Source organism: Lagopus muta, chromosome 11 (genome assembly GCF_023343835.1).
Source record: "Lagopus muta isolate bLagMut1 chromosome 11, bLagMut1 primary, whole genome shotgun sequence".
Lineage (NCBI taxonomy): Eukaryota > Metazoa > Chordata > Aves > Galliformes > Phasianidae > Lagopus > Lagopus muta.
The window spans coordinates 18,715,586-18,734,433 of record NC_064443.1 but is presented as its reverse complement, the minus strand read 5'-3'; the positions used below and the strand labels follow the sequence as shown (position 1 = coordinate 18,734,433).

Sequence of the window (18,848 nt, the reverse complement as noted above, 5' to 3'; positions counted from 1 at the left end):
TATGCATTATAGAAAACTTCAGAAGATCCTGCTGTAATTCTACTCTGTTACTGCTTATTTTACTTCAGTTTGACAAGAATAGTAAGCAAAAATCTCAAAACTACCCAAATTTTCCTCAATGGGTGAGAGCGAAAATGAACAATAACTGAAACTCAACTTCCCTAACAAGTCTGAGTACTTACAATAAACAAACCATCCAAAGTCCAGCAAGTTCCACGTGAGCCAAGCTCTTCACAGCCCATTACCATGAGATTGCCACTCAAAAGCTGCAGAAGAGCAGCATCAGAAGCTCACCCTCAAGAGCTGATGGATGGAACTCAGATCACCTGAGAGCCCTGGGATGGCCAAGCTGGCAACGCCTTTGGCTTCCCTCAGCCTCAGCCACACCTGCAGCCACTTCATTTCTATCCCGCTGCAGCTTCATGTTCCTGCTAATATTTTGCTAAATATCAATTGGAATTAAGACCTAATGGAGCAAAGTGATCTAATCAGAGAGCTGGGATATCTCAGTACGCCTCTCCAAACAGCTGACCAAACCGCAGCCATCCAAAGGCGCCTGGAGCAATTAAGCTGCAAATCAGTCATGACAACTACAAGAAAGCATTTTTAATTTTTAATTGTGAAAAAGAAAAACCAACAATCTTCAGCACCTCAGTAAAAACAAAGTAACACTGTAAGTAAGTAAATTTGAGCACGAAATGACAAAACTGATTGGTGGTTTGTGACTGCAGAGGCTGCAGAAGAGCAGGAGGACCTGGCAGGCTGGGGAAGCCAAGCTCAGCACTGCCACCAGCTGTGCTCCAGGTCCCAGTGTGAGGCTGAAGCAGGGGGCATCTGACATCAACTTCTGTCCCGAAAGAAATGGAAATGAATACTGACCATTATAAGCTTTCATGAGAAATAAGAACATTCTCATCCTCACGTCATCACCTTTACTGACCAAATGCTGATGAGGGCCTCATTGGGAGACTTGGTTTCCAATATTCTCACTTCATCTTTTATCTTTCCATTTCTGTAACTGTACTTCTGTGCTGTATCATTTTCTTCTTTGTGCAAGGCACAAGCTGCTGATGCAGGGGAATTCTCTGCAGCACCCTCAGAGCAGATGAGTGGAGCCAGGAGCAGCAGCACAGCCCCATCTCTGCTGGAGGTGGGCACCACCAGAGCACTGGTGAGACTGAGCCCAGGCACTGCCAGTGTAAGCACCAGAGAGAGTGGTCCTTGGTTGCTCTTTTTGGCATCTTTTGCCCATGTTTGTTTAGCAAAAAGGGCAACCGCTGTGCTTCAGCTAATTTCCTTTCTTCACAAAGATGAGAGCCTTGATTATTTTTAATGTTACACAGATGGTGGCTCTTGGTAAGAAAGCTAGAGACAAAGAGGGATGAAAAATAGGAGCAGTTAAAATGAAATCCTTTCTTAACAATCTTTAGAAATGTTACCTATTTTTCATTCTTTTCCTGTATCTTAATATGACCTTTAAAAAACATTTTTAAGCACAACTATTGCATCCATTTCTGCCCCAAACCCCAAACAAGAGTACAGCGATTTCAGACACTTCTACTCAACTGCAGTTACTCCAGTGCTGCTCCATGAGACTGCAGCTTTGAAAAGACATTTCCTGGTGTCTCCTTTGTGCCACCACTGGGATACTGAAGGAAAGTACTAGTATTATATATTCATCCCGTTTTGCTTCACCTCAGTTTATTAGAGATGAAAAATCTACTTTTAGGAGAGGCACTGAAAGACAGCAGCTTTCTCAAGGTCATGCAAGACCCGTTTTTGCAGTAATTATTGCAAGTCCAATCAACCAAACCCAAAGCAAGACATTCGGCTTACCTGGGCACCACTGTGCTGCCTCACCACCAATTACAGGGAAGACAGCCACCTTGTTCCTGAAGCACTGACAAGATGGAGAGGGGTGATGGGATGCTGTCTCAGAGCTATTGAGTAAAAAAAGGCAACAAGCACCATCCCTCCAAACACACAGCAAACCCTCAGGCTCCGAATGCAGAAGTCTGGGATGGTGTGTTTACATACTTCTATCCCTGTTGGTTGTGTTGTGATCTAAACGCTGAATTCTTAAAACCATCATCACATTTTCTGTAAAAGCATGCAAGGGACTTCAAACAGATCAAGCTACCTCATGCCTTGGACTCTCCTCTACATCCCATCCTTTAAAAGGAACTTTTTGGTCTTTGGAAAAATTAGTCATTAGCTTCAATTTTGTAATAAAAGTAACGTGGATCTTAAAACTTTAATTCAAGCTGCAGCTTCAGCACAGTAACCATAGAAATAATCTAATCACCTCCTACTAAAATGTTGTTTGTCCTTGACCATTATTTTTCTTAATTGAAATACTTTAAATACTTTGAACAGAATTGCTTTGTAGCAGAATATATTGCATAAAAGTTGCTTCAGTTTGTAACCTGCTGGTACACTATGTCCTACATTTAAGCAGTTTTCTGGGAAGCTCCTTAAAGGCATCTTTAATTTTTAATAACTCCCTGGAAATCTGAAATGGAAGCAAAGGTAGGTCATACTTTTGGGCATCCCACTTTTGAGAGGGCTCTTTGAACTATGCAGTTGTGATTACGTATACGTTCTCTGTGACTTAGATTCCCATCTAATGAAATTTTAAAAGCAGCAAGTCTAATTCCAGGAGGAGTAACTGGTTATTTTAACATTTTCTTAATTATAGTAGCCTGCTTCTTTTGGATCTTCCTTTCATATTAGGGAGATAAGTACAACACCATGGCTCCTTGCAGCCCATATTCCTGCCTCAGAAACCTTCCTGCAGTGGATTAGGGCCCAATCCATCTTTGATGGGTTGATTTACTCTTGAATCCACATTAGAAAAACTCTTGCAAATACATTCACCTGCATCTGAGATGCACAGCTTCTGGGGCTGCTACTGCAGAATAACCAACCACTGTGCGCTCAAAGCTCCTTCCTTGTCCCCTTCCCTCCAGCTCGCTTTGCCCCCTGCATGCAGTGGCAGCAATCACACAGCTGCTCTGCAGCAATGCTTAATTTGTAAATTGAAGCAGCACGGAACTGTAGTCTAAGGGATGAAGTTCATTTCTGGCCCAAGACCCGATTAATGCTAATGGGATGTGTGACAACTGGATTGAATCTGCTGCAGCTCTAGGAGGGGTGATTAAGAAAAGAAACTGCTGAAGAAGAACGAACAGAATGAAAGCTGTGGCTGCATAAGGGCTGTGTGGGATCCTCAAATGCACGTTATATTAACAGACTTATAGCCCATTTATTTTAATAGGTTCAGTTTACTTATAGACAGCATTTGGAGGCAGCACATTTACTGTCAATTTCTAGCCCAAAGTCTTACTAATTTGCTAGCACAGATGAAGCCTTTTTCTAAGATTATCCTCTTGTCCTTCCTCTGCGTGTGATAAATTTCCTCCAAAGCAGCATGTGCATTACCAGCAGACACCGATAAACTCAGCAGACAAGAGGGCATAAAGCACTAATTTATCCCATTGGGGGTGGCCAGGCTGGTCCCTGTGCAGCGTTCCTGCAGCAGCTAAAAGCCATCCATCCCTCCCAGCAGCATGGAAATGGAGCTCATGCAACTTGGGCACAGCACGTTTTCTTTCCCTGCCTGATCCACTAACTGGAAGGCATGTGCTGGGCTCAGCAGGCATTGCCCCAACACAGTTTGCACTAAGCAGGGGAGATCTGAGTCCCAGCGTGTCAGTCAGTGTAATTGCTGTGTCTCAGGAGTCGCTTTACAATGGGTTTTGAGGAGCCCAGTGTGCCATGACATCAGCTTTCCAGCAGTGACAGGGCATATCACAAAGCCTCCTGCTATTGCCTTGAAAACCTGTCTTCATAAATGGTTACTGCAAGGGTTTTTTTTTTGTGTTTGTGGGTTTTTTGTTTTTTTTTTTTTGACAGCTTCCTAGCTCATTTACTTGGCATTTGATCACAGGTTTAGAGAAATTATAGAAGTCCTCTGAAGGCTGTGCTCCCCAGAGTGGCTAAAGAAGATTCACAGGCTTTCATCTCCAAAGGTGTCCTATGAAAAAGGGACGAGTACTTGAGAAAGCGCTCTGAGCACTGACAGTGTGCTCATCCACCAGAGCACAGGGATGTAGGACAGCCCTGCCCCAACCCCCCTCTGCAGCACTCCTCACACCCACCACTTCCCCAGCACCAGCACCACCCCGTACCACCATGAGGAGAAATCTTTCCATGCCTGCATGGGGTGCATCACGGTTGAGATGCAGCGTCACTGGGCAAAACCATTTCTAGGGAACCATCCTCTGTTGGAAGGTGCTTTTCATTTATTGTCCTCATGCTGCACAGAAGTGTGATCCTGCTCTTGGAAGTTAGATTCATGCTGACATCTTTGAAAAGAGAGCATGTTTGCATGACAGAACACTAGTAAGTGGTTGTATACTTCGGTGATGAGAGCATTAGATAACCTGTAAAGACAAAAAGTTGAAAAGTTATCTGTTTACTAAGATATTTACAAACCAAACATCAACGAATGAGGGCCCAAGGAGACCTGTGATCTGCCAGGTTGAAAGCAAGGCTTGGAAAAAAAAACTTGGAGTTATTCCCTGCTCTACTGCTTTCATGCAAAACATACCTTCAAACCCCTTCAAAGTTGTTCAGCCTCTCTCTCTCTGCCATTGTTTTCTTATCTGAAATGGAGATATTTGATCTTTTTTAGCCTGATGACATTCCAGCAGCATAAGACGGGTTTAATACTTACAGTCAATCATGAGAAATTTACATCTGTCACTGTGACACCTTTTGTGAAAAGAACACATTGGTTCCAGTAGGGAATTCTATGTATAAATTCATAATCTAAATGACATTCTCTGTTTTCTCTCTGTAAAACACGTGGAAGTCTACAAACCATACATGAAACAGAGATGAGTTCTTGTTCTCACCGCTCTTTCCCTGGCCTTCCTTTAATTATTTAAGCCCATTTATTCCCTTCTTGTCTCCCTCTGATATGTGCAAGAAAGTAACATTCACTGCTGAGCCCATCAGCACAGTGCAAACACTGGATGAATTACAAACTTTCAGACTAGAACTTCGGAGTGGCATGAATGGATGCAGTGCCAAAGTCACTGGGATGGCACAGGGTGAAGATCTGTTTTTTGCCATCACTGAAAGTCAGTGAGAGAGTTCCTTGTGTTCCTTGTTCCTTGTGTTACAATTCTCTGACCACCAGCAAGCCATTGGGAGAATGCTGGAGATCCCAAAACACCCAGGGATGGATAACAAGAGCCTCAGAGATTGCAGCAAGAAGTAAGGGAAAGAAAGATGTTTCCAAGGCCAAGGTGCTAATGATACAACAAACAGTCACTGCTGTACAGCTGAAACAAAGCTGGAGGTGTCCTGAGCCATGTGTTTCACCACCAGCTTCTCTGACACAAAGGGAAGAGCTGCCAATAACTGCAATTGTGTATTTACTGATGGCTTACAGACTTAATAAACAGAGAGAAATCCATTTGTTATATCCCAAGGCATACAGAGCTCAAGGCTGCAGCATGAAGTATCACGCAACTAATTTATCTTAATTGCCTTTAAGGGGCATGCTTGTTAGCATCGCTCCTCAGGAGCCTTGCTCAGCCTTGTTTTCTCTGACAGAACTTCCCAGAACCACAGAAGAGCTTTCTGTTCCAGTCCGTTGGATGAAGCACAAGCAGTCTGAGCAAGCCTCCAGCTGTCAGAGCTGGAACAGCCACCATGGGATCGAGTGCACCCCAACATGCTGGGGTGGGATAAACCAGACCTGTGGTGAGTACATGGAAAATACCATTTTGGAATGATTCTATCCAATTCTTTCAATGACAGTGTATTTGAGCCACGTCCCTAGGAAAAGAAAAAAGGACAAATACAACCTGAATTTTCAAGCTTGAGTTAAGCACACCTTGAAAAGGCAAAGCTAGAAACTCACATTTTCCACTTAGAAAGCTATCAGCAAACCGTGAAAATTAATCCTGCAATGACTGTGAAGCACACTTAAAGCAGCAGGGGTCTGGCCCCGATGAAACATTACTCAGCAACCAGGGCTCCTGTGACTGGGCAGAGGGAAAGGTCTGAGTCAGGGATGTGCTGTCCCTATAGCACAGGATGGGCGGCCCTCATGGACAGCCAAAGCCAGCTCTGGAATTGGAGCTGCACTGGCAAGAAAACCCAGACATCAGCCAATTGTTGACCAAAACTGGTGGGACTGCTTGTCCATGTTCAAGAAGAGTGGGTCAATATTTCCTCAAGGACTCACATCTGCAGCTCTGAACAAAAACTGTGTGTGACTGAAGTCATGGGGAAAGCCAGGTACATAGCTAGGAAATGTTCCACATTCTGGAAGAAGCTGTTACAAAAATAAGTGGAGGTACAGAATGGGCAAGAAATCATCATAAAAACTGAATGCTATGGGGACATGACAGGCATGGCCATTGCTGGTGCCATACTGCAAGGCAGTAGAGAGGACAGGTGAGTTTCTCCTTCAGTCTAACACTCATCTCCCCATACATGCACAGCAATCCTCCCAGCACTCACTGCATGCTGTCTGCACTATAGCTGTATGACAACCACATGCATCTGTGTGCAGTGTTTTACCTCTGCAGCTTCTTCACATTCATCACTAAATTCACGAATGAGAGTAACAACATACTGCAACTTCATAAACCCAGTGCTTTTAATATTTTGAATATAGCAAGGCCCAGAATATGACAGTATTTTCATACACTCAACTAGCAACGAGGGGAGCTTTATATCACTCAAAGTAGCAGCTTCCACAAGAGCAATCTTCAGCTGTTGAGTGAGAAGTGTATTGGCAAGACTTGTCTAATATACTCAAAGTGATCTGCAGAAGATCCCAGTATCACTAGAGATGATACATGAATAACAGTGGATAATATGATGTAATTACAGGGATTATACCACCCCTGGGACAGCAAAAAGAAGTGAAATTTAAGCACTCTTTAATCTCACTGGGACAGAATGAACTCGATGATAACCATATTTTGTTCAAAAGAATTACTCGTAGTAATTAAGAGACAAAGGTGGCAGTTCAGAATCTATTCCTGATTGTCATTTCAGATGTCACATCAATCTATTCCACTGAGAAAATAACAATCAAAACATTCTCTCAGTCCCAGCAAGCCAATTTGTACTACAAAATCACTTTTACACAGCTGATTATTATGGCTTTCTTTTAGGCACTCTGGTGAACCAAGACTGTCGACCACACTGAGCAAAGACAAATGTATTCATAAGGAAAAACTATCTTTACATGAACTGTGTGCATCTGTTGGAGTCAGACGCACATTTTAAATTGCAGTACAGTGTACAAGAGCCAGACTGGGGAACAGCAGCATGCATTTCAAAACTTTAAAGATATGCTAAGCACAAACACAGGTCCACATACCCAAATCCTAAGACATACTCATCTGTACTCTTGGGCATCTCAATGCCTTTGTGCATCTCTGACATATTCAAAGAAAAAAAAAACAAACACATACAAATGCATAAAAGGATAATACTTCTTCCACTGACCTTTGGCTGTATTGTTTCCATAGCAAGAAATGAAGCTGTGCTATCCAAGCAGCCTGTGGAAGCAGCTTGACACTTCACTGCAGCACGCATCCCCACCACTGACACGGCAGGGCTGTTGTGCCACGTCCTCACGCTCAGCTGGGCACAGCAAGAGCATGGTGCTGGAATGGCTTGGCTGAGAGCAACCCAACACGTGGTAGCTGTTTTCATCTGGAGCCACACACGCAGCGACCATTAACAATAATGATATTGATCCTGCTATTGCTATGAGCAGGGAATTCCAATCAGTCCCTGGATGAGCTCAGAGAGCTGCTGCAGTCCCCTGCTGACAGCACTTCTGAAGACGGGGTGTACAAATGTGTTTATCCAGTCATAACAACTCCTAGAATAAAACCGAAAATGAGAACTATGCATAAATATTTATCCATATATATACAGTGCAAAAATGATACAGCAGTAACACCATATCGATATAATGAGTCCACTGCGAGCCAATGAGTGTGTCTAATCAGCAGCATTTACTTTGTGTCTCCAGCTCTTCCATTACCTCTCTTTGCACCTGGCCTTAAATTCTCTTGCAAGACAATCTGGACTGTACACGTATAGTTCCTAGTGAAAGAAAAATTGCATGTCTTGTTTTGGCCTCTTGGCATTTCTGTGGAATAAGAATTTATGCCAACTTGGGGAGGTGTGACATGCATTTCACATGGCTGATGTCCTTGTGTGCTTTAACTCAGGGACTGCATGAGAAAAATAGAATAAAATCCTATTACCAGGTAAAGCATCCTGGGGGAAGGCAGTGGTTGCAAGCCTAAGGAACAGATGCCTTTAAGCTCCTGCACTCTAACAAAGCCAGGCACATATAATTGAGTGAATAGCTCTGAATTACAAATAGGAATCATAAATTCTGCAAAAGGTTGTCTTTCAGGTTCATAACGCCCGGAGGAAATGGAGAGACAAAATTGTGTCCTTGTTAATTGTACTCATGGGGTTCAGGGACTGGATTCAATGATGGAGCTGCCATCCCTATCACACCGCTGGGCCAGGATGTTCAGAGAGGGGCAGGTTTTCCACCTGGACACTTTCTACAGCAGAGACAAGCAGGCATGAGCAGGCTGTGGGAGCTCAAGATCTTTCAAAGCTACATGAGCACAACCTGGGGAAACCTGACCCAAGGCTGAGTTCGTGTCCAGGTCCTCCCCAGGTCCTTTCCAACCAACTGCTGGTCCTTTCGCTCAAACTTCATCAAGTAATATCATGGTACCTATTAAAAAAAGGCCTCAATGACTGGGTAACGTGATGAGATGTGAGCAGTGCATCAGGAAATGAAAGGATGAAGTACAATAAAGGTCACAGTACTGGTAATCTCAGCACATTACAGTAGAGGACAGAAGGAAAACCCAAATTATAAGAGCAATATCCTTTTTTCTGTAGAAGTAAAAAAATATTAGGGATTTTATATTCACCAAGGGCTAATAAAAACATTAAATAATCTATGTGAACACGATCCATACCCAGTAGAATGGCAGACTGATGCTGGTTTTTTTTGTTTGTTTGTTTTTTACTAAGGGAAAAAGCATTGTCCAAAGTTTGGTTGCTTTTCTATAAAAAGAATTCATCCACCTTGATAGAGGCAGTGGTAGTCCCATGAGAAGGCTCTGAGACATAAGCAAGTCTGGTGGAACATTGATCCCGACTTTGTCAAAAATCAGACAGACAAAATCCTCAAAGCTGCCAGGAAAAAAAAGAAATCTCCTCCTATGAGCAAACTTGTCTGCCAGTGGCAGGGGGCCAGGCTGGATAGAGAACAGGGTTGGAAGTTTTCTGACCAAGTACGTCCATTTTATCACCCCTTGAATGTCAAACTACTCAACTCCCAAAGGTGTCTTTTCTGGCAGCTGCTAAAAGAAAATAAAAGCAAAACAAAACAAATCCTAAAACCAAACCCTACAAACAACCAGAAAAATAAGGAAGAAACAGAAAAGAAAAACAAAAACACACATAAGGGAAGGAGCAGCTGCTTCAGTTGTTACCAATCCATTTTCCCATTCTTTACTCAAATCTAAAGCATTGCCATCTTTCCACACATCATCTTTCCCCCTCGTAAGTCATCATCTGAAGGACCAACAGGAGATTTTGGGGTTTTTTTGTTTTCTCTATCACATTACAGCAGCTTGGTTCTTCGTGCAGTTGTAAAGAAGCTCCCAAAAAAGCACAAAACCTATTTGCACTGAGTCAAAATAATTATTTTAATTACTGCAGACAGTTGAAATGGATCGCCATGGAAGCTATGAGTAAAATAATACTGAATTAGTTATTATTTGAGTGAAATAATGATAACAAATAATGAATACGATTGCAGTTCAGTAGCATATGAGCGATCTTTCCTTCTCCTCAAATTCCTAGGGTCATATAAAGTTATCAAGTCCATGATTTAGTAGACAGTATCGTATATAATTATGTACCCTGTAAAATAATGTCTGTGGTTTATGAGCAGTTAAATGCTACCATCCACTATTTCATTTCACAGTGGGGCTCAGGTTTGCTGTTCAAGTTGTGTGCAATGCTCCCTATAGCTTCATTGGTTAGAAAACAAATGCATATTTAGCTTTTTAACATTAATATTTGAGCTTAAGTTTCAAATTCACTTTCCATAAATATTCTCTCCTGTTGCCTCCTGTGTCTACAAATACTCATCCTGACAAATTCATTGGCTTTGAAGAAGGCAATTTCATGAAAAGACGAAAAGCAAACTGTACTCTTCCTTAAGTAAATACCCACTCAGAACACTCACCTCAACTGAAGGATGCTCCCATTCCATTGTGGTACTTTATGAGTTATAGTTGGCCTTGGGATGCACCAATTTCATGGTCTGGAAAATGTCCCAAGGTGATAAACATATAGAATGCAGTACTTAACTGATTCTGTGTTCTAGTTCTAACGCATAACAGCAGTTACCAGATAACGCGGTCTTTAAAGCTGCTTGATCCTTAACACAACTTGTAAAACTTTCATTAAGGTGAATAATCAGCCGAAATTAAACCTTTCTCTTCCACAGGAACAAGTTGGGAATATTAGGCTCTAATCAACCTAACATGATTAATTAGAAAGAAGCAACCAATACTGATAACGTGGGCAGAATTTCCCAGTTTCTGGCATAAAAATTAACTCATAGAGTACAGATTGCTGTAAACCACACTGGTAAGAGCACTGGTCTAAGGGATGAGGAGCAGTGAGGACACATCTGCTGTGGACCAGGACATGGACAGATGATGACTGCCACCATTCCTCCCTCTTCACCTCTCGTCCCCTCTGAACCAAGAAGTCAGGATGGATTCAGACACCATCCTCCCCTTTCTGTAGTGTTACTTTATTGCATCTTCAGCCTTTTATTTCACCTCTCCATCCTCTGTTAACATTGTGTTGTTTAATTTTGTTGCCCTAATTATCACTTTACTGGGCTGTGCAGCTCAAGCCATCAATCCCAGTTAGCATTTTGGTACACCTTCCCAATTTCTGTTCTCAATAACTTCTCCAGCAGAAGGCAGTGAAGCATTTCTGAGTTTGAAAAAGTCCATCTGAATTCCAAGCAAGTCACAAAGTTCAACAAACAGGAGGATCTTAGGGAGGCATGCCCCAGTGTGTGTATAACAACTGCATTCTGGGATGCTCTCCAGCAAGGGATGCTGTCAGTCATGGGCTGCTCCTGTGAACTGCACCTTGATCAGAATGAACGGTTTGGAAGGAAATGCCCTGCACACGCTGGAGGCATAAAGAGAAAATAGAAAGGGAAAGAGGTGGTGAGGCCCCAGCACTGCTGCCAGAGAGGTGGTGCCCCATTGCTGGAAGAGTTCAAGGCCACGGATGGGGACCTGGGCTGGCTGAGCTGGTTCCTGGCTACAGCAGAGCCTTGCTGAGATGCCATAGCTGGGGATGTCAGCAGTCTGCTCCACGCTGAGCTGCACTGGGCTTCTGCAGAGCCTTTGAACTAGAAAATTCCCTTGAAGGGAGGCCCATAGGGAAGAGTTACCTGACAGAAGAGCTCGATTAACGTCACTGCAGAAGCACACAGATGGCATTGATTTCGTGCATCTCCCCGCCACCTCCAAATAAATGATTTAAAGGGGAATTGCTTGAGATTGACAAAGGATCTGCACAGAGCTGCCTGCCCGGAGGTCCTCTCCTGAGTTTACCTCCATGGGAGGGAATGTTCTGCTCTGCTGCTGCTCTTCACAACCAGATAAATAAATGTCTACATGGGTCCTAATTAAGACCAAAACTTAAAAGGAAAATACCAGGTAGGTGAACGCTGCACAGATGTTGAGAACTATTTATGAAGGATTGCAGGAAGAACACCTGTCAGAACATTTGACAGAAATGGAACTAAAACCTCCCTGATCTAAAAGGCAAGGAAATATAAAAAGATAAATCTTACCCTCTTCTCTTCCCTCTGAGACCTGCATAACACTAACATAGGGCAGAGACAACACAGTGAAGCATTTCCAAAGAAAACAGCTGGCAGTCAGCGTGCTGCCTATTTAGGCAGCTAAAGTACACATTAACTCTTGTCTCCACATTGTTAAATATGAACAATACCATTTTGTTCTTGTGCAGGATCTGTTGGGATCATACCTCCTAAACAACCCTCCTTGAAATGTACAGTGGATGCTCAGAGGACTGATACAATCTACAGCGACAGATGGAAAGAGAAGATTCAGAGTATTTAAAAATGAGTAATAATACTCCTCTATGCTTGTTGTATCTCTATTAAGAGAGTAAGGTTGACTCAGAAAAAAAACAATAGAGCAACCAGAATTTGATAGGGAAATGTGTGCATAAAATAGTGATAGGAATCCACTAGAAAGATCAGAATACAGAATTTTAACCTGCAGATATAACCCAAATTGAAGACTGCAGCAACTGGGCATGAAACAAAGCACTCCAGTAGTGCATACAGAGATGGGATACATCTTTTTTTGTACTGACTTAATGCTGGTGCGTTAAGAACTCTGTAGTAATGCCTCCCTGTATCTTGTTTTGTTCAACAGCTATTATTTCAAGTGGAAAATATTTATTGGTGCAAAACTATCACAGCTTTAACGCCATCTTCCCTCAGTGAGTTAAGATTAATACCAAATTCTGAAAGTAACCACAGTGCTGAAAGCACACACAATTCTTTATTATTGAGCCTTTGCCTTTGACAGAACCTCACGAGGATTTTTATCAATTCCACTTAACATTTAAGCATGCCATGTATCTATAAACACGAGCTTAATTCAAAAGGTGGTGCTTATTAACAAGATCGTCGTACTCACTGCTTAAGCATAGTGCCTTGCTGGCGTTCAGCCCAGCCCAGACCTTGCTCTCACTTCTATCTTCATAGAAGGATGGATCAGTTTCAACAAAAGCAGGTGATCAACCAATTAGGAAGATCTGCACCCAAGAACCCCGACCCTCCTCCAGCCCCTTACACGTGTGTGGAGGAGAAGTGGCCCTGCATAGGAACCAGGAATGGGAATTTCAAGAGGAAGATCCAGTGGTCACATGCCAAGTGCCATCGTCACACTTCCCACATGTTTTTAGGTACTGAAAGTATTCATGGTTCAAAATAAAGCATTCAGTAACAGCACACCACGCTGCTGCTAAGTTTCAGTGTAACTTAAATATCCACTGAAGTGCAGTGTTGTTTTATAGAGGCAACACTTTCAAAAGGGCACATGGAGGATTTGACCCAGAAGTCAACTGACTACAGCATTCTAACATCTGTCAGTTACTGGGGAGTTCCCTAAAGAATGAAAGAAAGGCCAACTGTCTTGCATAGCTGTAACAACCTCCAAAGTTCAACTTTTCCCACTTCCTATGATTTTCACAAGGAGCTTTCTCCAGATAATTTCTACACACTGCATTGGAATTGTGCGTTACTTCCCTGGGCGACACTTGCAGCAAAAGCAGTCCTGAAGCAAATGTTCAAAATGCATCAGTACTTTCTAGGATTAGCAGCCTGGTATTTTTATGCACAAAGTGGGATGGGAGGAGGAGGGAAGGAAATTTCACACATGTCAAGAGGAGTTGGTTTGCAAACATGTGAAAGCCCTTAAATGCTATTTCTGAAAGGGTTGGTAGCCAACATGCCAGCTGGGCAGAGCTCTGTCTCAAATGGTTATTTCTTAATGAATTTTTGAGTGAAAGCTCTGAAAGACTCAAAACTCATGAGGAGAGCAAAGGATTGGAGGCTTTAACCCATGCCGATAGCAGCATATCTGCCCACATTCTTAGAGTATGCCAGGAGTAGCACAGTTCAGTAGCTGGCTGTTGTTTTCCTATGCTTGGTATGGTTTCCATAACTAAAGAGGTCTTTGATCACTATACTCTTTAAAGGTATATTTCACTTATACTTTGTTAAATAAACATACCCTCACATGCAAGAAAAAAAAAAAAAGTGGTTGATAGATTTGAGTAGATTTCAGTATTGAGCTTACTAGTTTGCATTATTCCCCATGGGAATGGCTCTGATTTGATGAACAGATGCAACATGGCATATAAATGAGTAAACCACATTGACCCAAAGAAAAAAAAGCCCAGAACTCTAGCCTCCTATTCTTCTTTCCTTTGCTGACTTGTAAGGCCATATTATTCTCTCAGAAAGAACACACACAAAAAAAAAGAAAAGCGAAAGCAACGTAACTTTTTTTGCATTATCTATTTTCATTTGCTACTCAGCTGCGTATTGATAAAGGCCCACAGAGTTTGAGGAAATTTGCCTTCCTGTCAGTTGTGAACGCTCAGAACCTCTGCTTTTGAAATGAATCTTCCTTTACCTTTTAAATAATGAACTCCTGTTGATCAAATGCATCCTTCAGTCTGGTTGGTAAAGGGGGGAAAAAGAAAAAAGTGCATTCATCCATCAAAAGAAAAACACTGCATTTTTTTCCTTGTAATTCACTGCGGTAATCAGAGTAACAGAGCAGGGCCATCGGACAAGGATAAATATCCTTGTACACGCAGTGTGTTCTGACGTGGATTAACATGAATTCCAGGTGTGAAATTGTTCTCACCTCCAAGGCTGGCTTGAATTTATCACCAGTCTGTAATAAGGACTGAAGAAAACCTCAGATTCAACTCCAGATGTTTACAAGGGATCAGACCCTGCTGAAGAGAGATCTCAGTGGCACAAACAGCTCCATGAATCACTACTGGCTCCTCACCACCTGTAACCTTCTGATCTCAGATCATTACCACCAAGATGTATCTGCATTATAAAACATCTGATTTGCTCTGTCTTCCGTGAGGATGTCAATGTTTAACAGGTCCTTGGAATGTTAAGTAATTGTCTTTCTGGGTCAAGATCAAGGTGAACAAGGTGGGGAAATAAAGCCTGCCTGTGCTGTGCCTAAATGGAGCATTAAAAGGAAGATTGGAGGACTGGGAAATCCCAGAGCTGCAAATTGCTGAAGGCTGGAAAAGCCCATGACTGTGCAGGGACAGCCTTTTTCTTCTTGCAGTTAATGCCCTGAAGCCCTCATCTCTATCTTCTTAGAGATAGAAGACTCTCCTTTTGTCTGTTCACATGGACTGACAGTCAGCACTTCCATACAAGCAAAGCCAAATGGTAACAAACTTGAAGAGCCAAGATAAGTCACATATTTTTCTGTTGTAAAGCTTGTCACTAAGGGATCAGGACGACTGCATCGTCACAGGCACTGAATGCATTAAATGCTTCGACAGAAAGCATCCTGCTGGCAACATGGTGGCCATCGATAGGCTCTTGAGCTTTGCCTTTCCTAAGTACTCAAAGGTGTATTATTTTCAGGGACACAGGCCTAACTAAATGCAAGTACACAGATACCCATATATACTTGGAAAGCCATGTATTTTTAATAAAATTGATTAACATTCTGATTTTAAAAAATGACTGTATCTTATCACACACATTAAAAAAAATCAGATTGAGCTTAATTGACCTTGCACTTAAGTTAAATAGTTGAATGTCTACTAGAACATGCCAAATTAATTATTGCACATTTACACCTCATTTTCACCCCCACCAAAAAAAAAAAAAAAGAAAAAAAAGAAAAGAGTTGTGGGGTACTAAAGCACAGTATTTGTAATACTCAAATACTCATAGCCTTGACCAATAAGTCATCTATGAGTAAGTAACTGAAATCCAACATGACTTGGAGTGAATCATACCTTTGCCCTGTTTGTTTCTGCAAAGTGCTGTGTGCCACTGGGTCTGACTTCTGTAACATTGAGTGCACACAGGAAAAGCCCTACCAACACTCTCCACGAGAACTCCTTACAACAGACAACTGACATCTGAAATCTCTCCCTATGATGCCCACTCTCCATGCTGCTCTCTATGCTACAGGAGAGATACTGCCAGCCTTGCTTATTGCTAAACTCTGCTCAAAGACCAGGTAACAACACACAGCTCTTTGCCAGTCTTAAAGGCAAGTCCTTCCCCACGCCCTCGCAACAGCCAGAGCATCCATTGCCCCACACACAGCCCAGCACTGACGTGGGTTGAGCCCATTCTCCACAGATGAATGGTTTAACACAAAGTTTGCTCTTGCCCAGAACCTGACCCTGTGTGAAGGATGTGGTACCCAGAATTTACAGATCAATTACGTATGCAGTTCAGAACGATGTATCCTTATTCCACATAGGGTAATTCACAAAAAAATATTTCCCACAGTGATTTGCAGAATTGCATAATACAGTTATAAAGTTAAAATAATGGCAGAGGAAAAAAAGGAATTAGGGTCTATAACCACTGAAGAAGAAATACGTTTTCAAATGTGATTTGCAAATAGACGGTGAATCAATGAGGCAGGGAGACGAGAGGATGCTTCTATGGGAAAAATAGCCAGGAATGAAAAGTGGGGCATTTAACAAGGCACTGCACTCCTTTACTGCTACTTGCATGGACTGTCTCCAACCATTAATCTGCAAATTATTCACTGCTGGATCCCCAGTAAGGTTATTAGCACCAGACTTTACTTCTGCTCTTTTTCACCTCACGAAAGGCACTGGGTGTGATGCACTCATGAGTCGGAGCAGTCGCTGGCTCATGTCCCACAGTGATGGGATGCCACACAGTGACATGACTCCTGCCAGCAGCAGCACCCAGGAGTAGCAGGGCTCAAACACACCTCACCTGCAAGCTTAATGTTTCCAGCATGTGTTTCACACCAATGATTACTTGACGTTTTCTTCATGCACGGGAATGCGCTTTGAATACACCTGGACTTTTTCTGTGCTACTTAATTCACAGTGGGGAATTTGAGAGGTACCCACTGGGTGTTAAAGACAACGAGAAACTGAAATACTGCAGTGAACAGAGCCTAAATAATGGTGATAAAAGGAGCGATATTGGTAGCAAGATTAATTTCAGTGCGCATAAGCTTGAGTTTGACCCTTGTGAAATACACTGCAACAGACTTAAAATTGCTCAGAGGCCACATTTGGAAGTAAACATCATCATTTTAAGACAGATAGAGAAAACCCACCCCAAACCTGCAGGCTGATGACTGGCAGGAGGCCCTGGAGCCCTCACTTAGGAAAGAGGTGCATGCTAGAGGAAAGCCATGCTGCCAAAGCTCCGGAAATCCAAGTCACTTCATTTACTGTACTTAAAGCTCCATACGCCTTAACCTGCATTCAGTCCCCTTGGAGTCGGCTTGGTATGGAAAGGAAAGGGAAATGGAAGGCAGGGTAATCTCTGTCAGAAGCGTACAGAACTTACCCTGTATCACTCAGACACTGAACTGTCAGTAGTCTAAAAAATAATAAAGGCTGATCTCAGTTTCTGTCAAATCAAACCGACGCGAAAAACTTGGAAACTGATGTGAAAAAGAAAAATCGATGGCAATCCATTTCTTCACTCAAAAGTGACAATCCAACAAGACAATCAGAGCTGTAAGATTGAAAGTGATTTCTATACTTTCTATAAGTGGGTTCTGGTAGAAACAGAACCAGATAGATCCTGTTCAGAAGTACCATTTCCTACCTGAGATTTCCATAATCCCACTGTTACATCCAAAGGCAGCGAGCACAGAACAGCAGTGAAGCCTGCAGCTGAAATCACTTTCTAAGAAAGAAGAAAGTAAGAACAAAGTGCAACGAATGCAAGTTAGAAAGATCTCCTTGAAGGGTGGAATAACTTGTATGCCCATCTGCAAATCCCAGCAGTATTCTCTCAAAGCTATATTCATTTAGAGCCAGCAGGAATCATCCATCACAGTGGTAGCTGCAGAAGCATTGTGTGGCCAACAGAGAAAGACAGGCACCTCCAGAAGCTCTTGCCTTCACTCATCAGCTCAGGCAAAGTTGGGCTCAGAAGAAGAAACCAGTCTGTAAACACTCAGCAAGGTCTCAGTGATGTGACTGCTGCTACAACAACGTTAAAAACAACAAATATCGTATGAGAAGCAGCAACGGAGAAGAGCAGTTTAACAGTGTAGTGAGTGTTAAGGATGTCGGGAAAAGCCTACTGATTTCCTGAGCTTTAGAGCAGCTCTCACTTCAGCAGAACTCAGAAGGCATTCAACAGTTGCATCTCCCCAAATCCTCATGCTTTGAGTTCAGACTGCTCATATGCACATGGAACACACACACTGCCCATGCTGAGCCTCAGCCTCTCCTGAATGAACACACTGCTCTCAGCAGCTGCCATCCCTGAGCTCTGCTCAGCCCCTGCACCACCAGCTGAAAAATGGGCACCTGAGCTCAGCTCCAAACATCCCATGGCACTTTTCCCAAAGGCTGCAGAGGGTTGCTGGATACTCGTCCTAGCTTTTAACTACTTTCTGTGGAAGGAGAAACCATCAATTTCACCAATGGGCTTTTATGAGTGGTGAGACAGCAAAGCACCATCACACACAGCAGGACTAGCAGGCAGGGCTCCCATGGCACAGAAAAAAATCAGGCTGAATAATGCTGAAAAATGAAAAAGTAAGGAGGAGGGGAAGGGAGTATTATTGATTGGGCAAGCCAAGACCCTTAAAACAGGCATTTCTGTACTTACTGGTTAAAATTAGGTTGAGCTGCTGGGAGCATACGCATCCTTGGGGCTGCCTCTCCAGCCATCCCACAGTGGTTCAGTGTGAATCACTTCCATGCTGATTCACACAATAGCTCGCAGGCTGAGGTGGCCAATAATTCAATTAGCTGACTGAATTGGAAGTTGTATTTTATCTCAATAATGCAGCAGTTTGGACTATAGTAATTTCCTTTGACTGCTGAAAAGGAATTGGTACATAATGACACGATGAGTGGTCAAAATAGAAGTGATTTTTAAGTGTGCTATG

At 42.7% G+C, this 18,848-nt stretch overlaps 1 long non-coding RNA gene across 2 annotated transcripts in view; it reads right to left on the bottom strand.

Annotated features, from left to right (window-relative positions):
• Positions 1-654: 654 nt before the first annotated feature.
• Positions 655-18,848, bottom strand: part of LOC125698664 (uncharacterized) — a 45,087-nt gene continuing 26,893 nt past the window's right edge. Inside the window, exons 2-5 of one of the 2 annotated variants that reach the window (XR_007379249.1) lie at positions 7,540-7,921; positions 4,613-4,667; positions 1,837-4,445; positions 655-1,365 (exon numbers count right to left, since the gene is read on the bottom strand). This is a non-coding gene — a long non-coding RNA (uncharacterized LOC125698664). The remainder of the gene's footprint in view (positions 1,366-1,836; positions 4,446-4,612; positions 4,668-7,539; positions 7,922-18,848) is intronic. The other variant, XR_007379248.1, reaches the window with a different exon arrangement.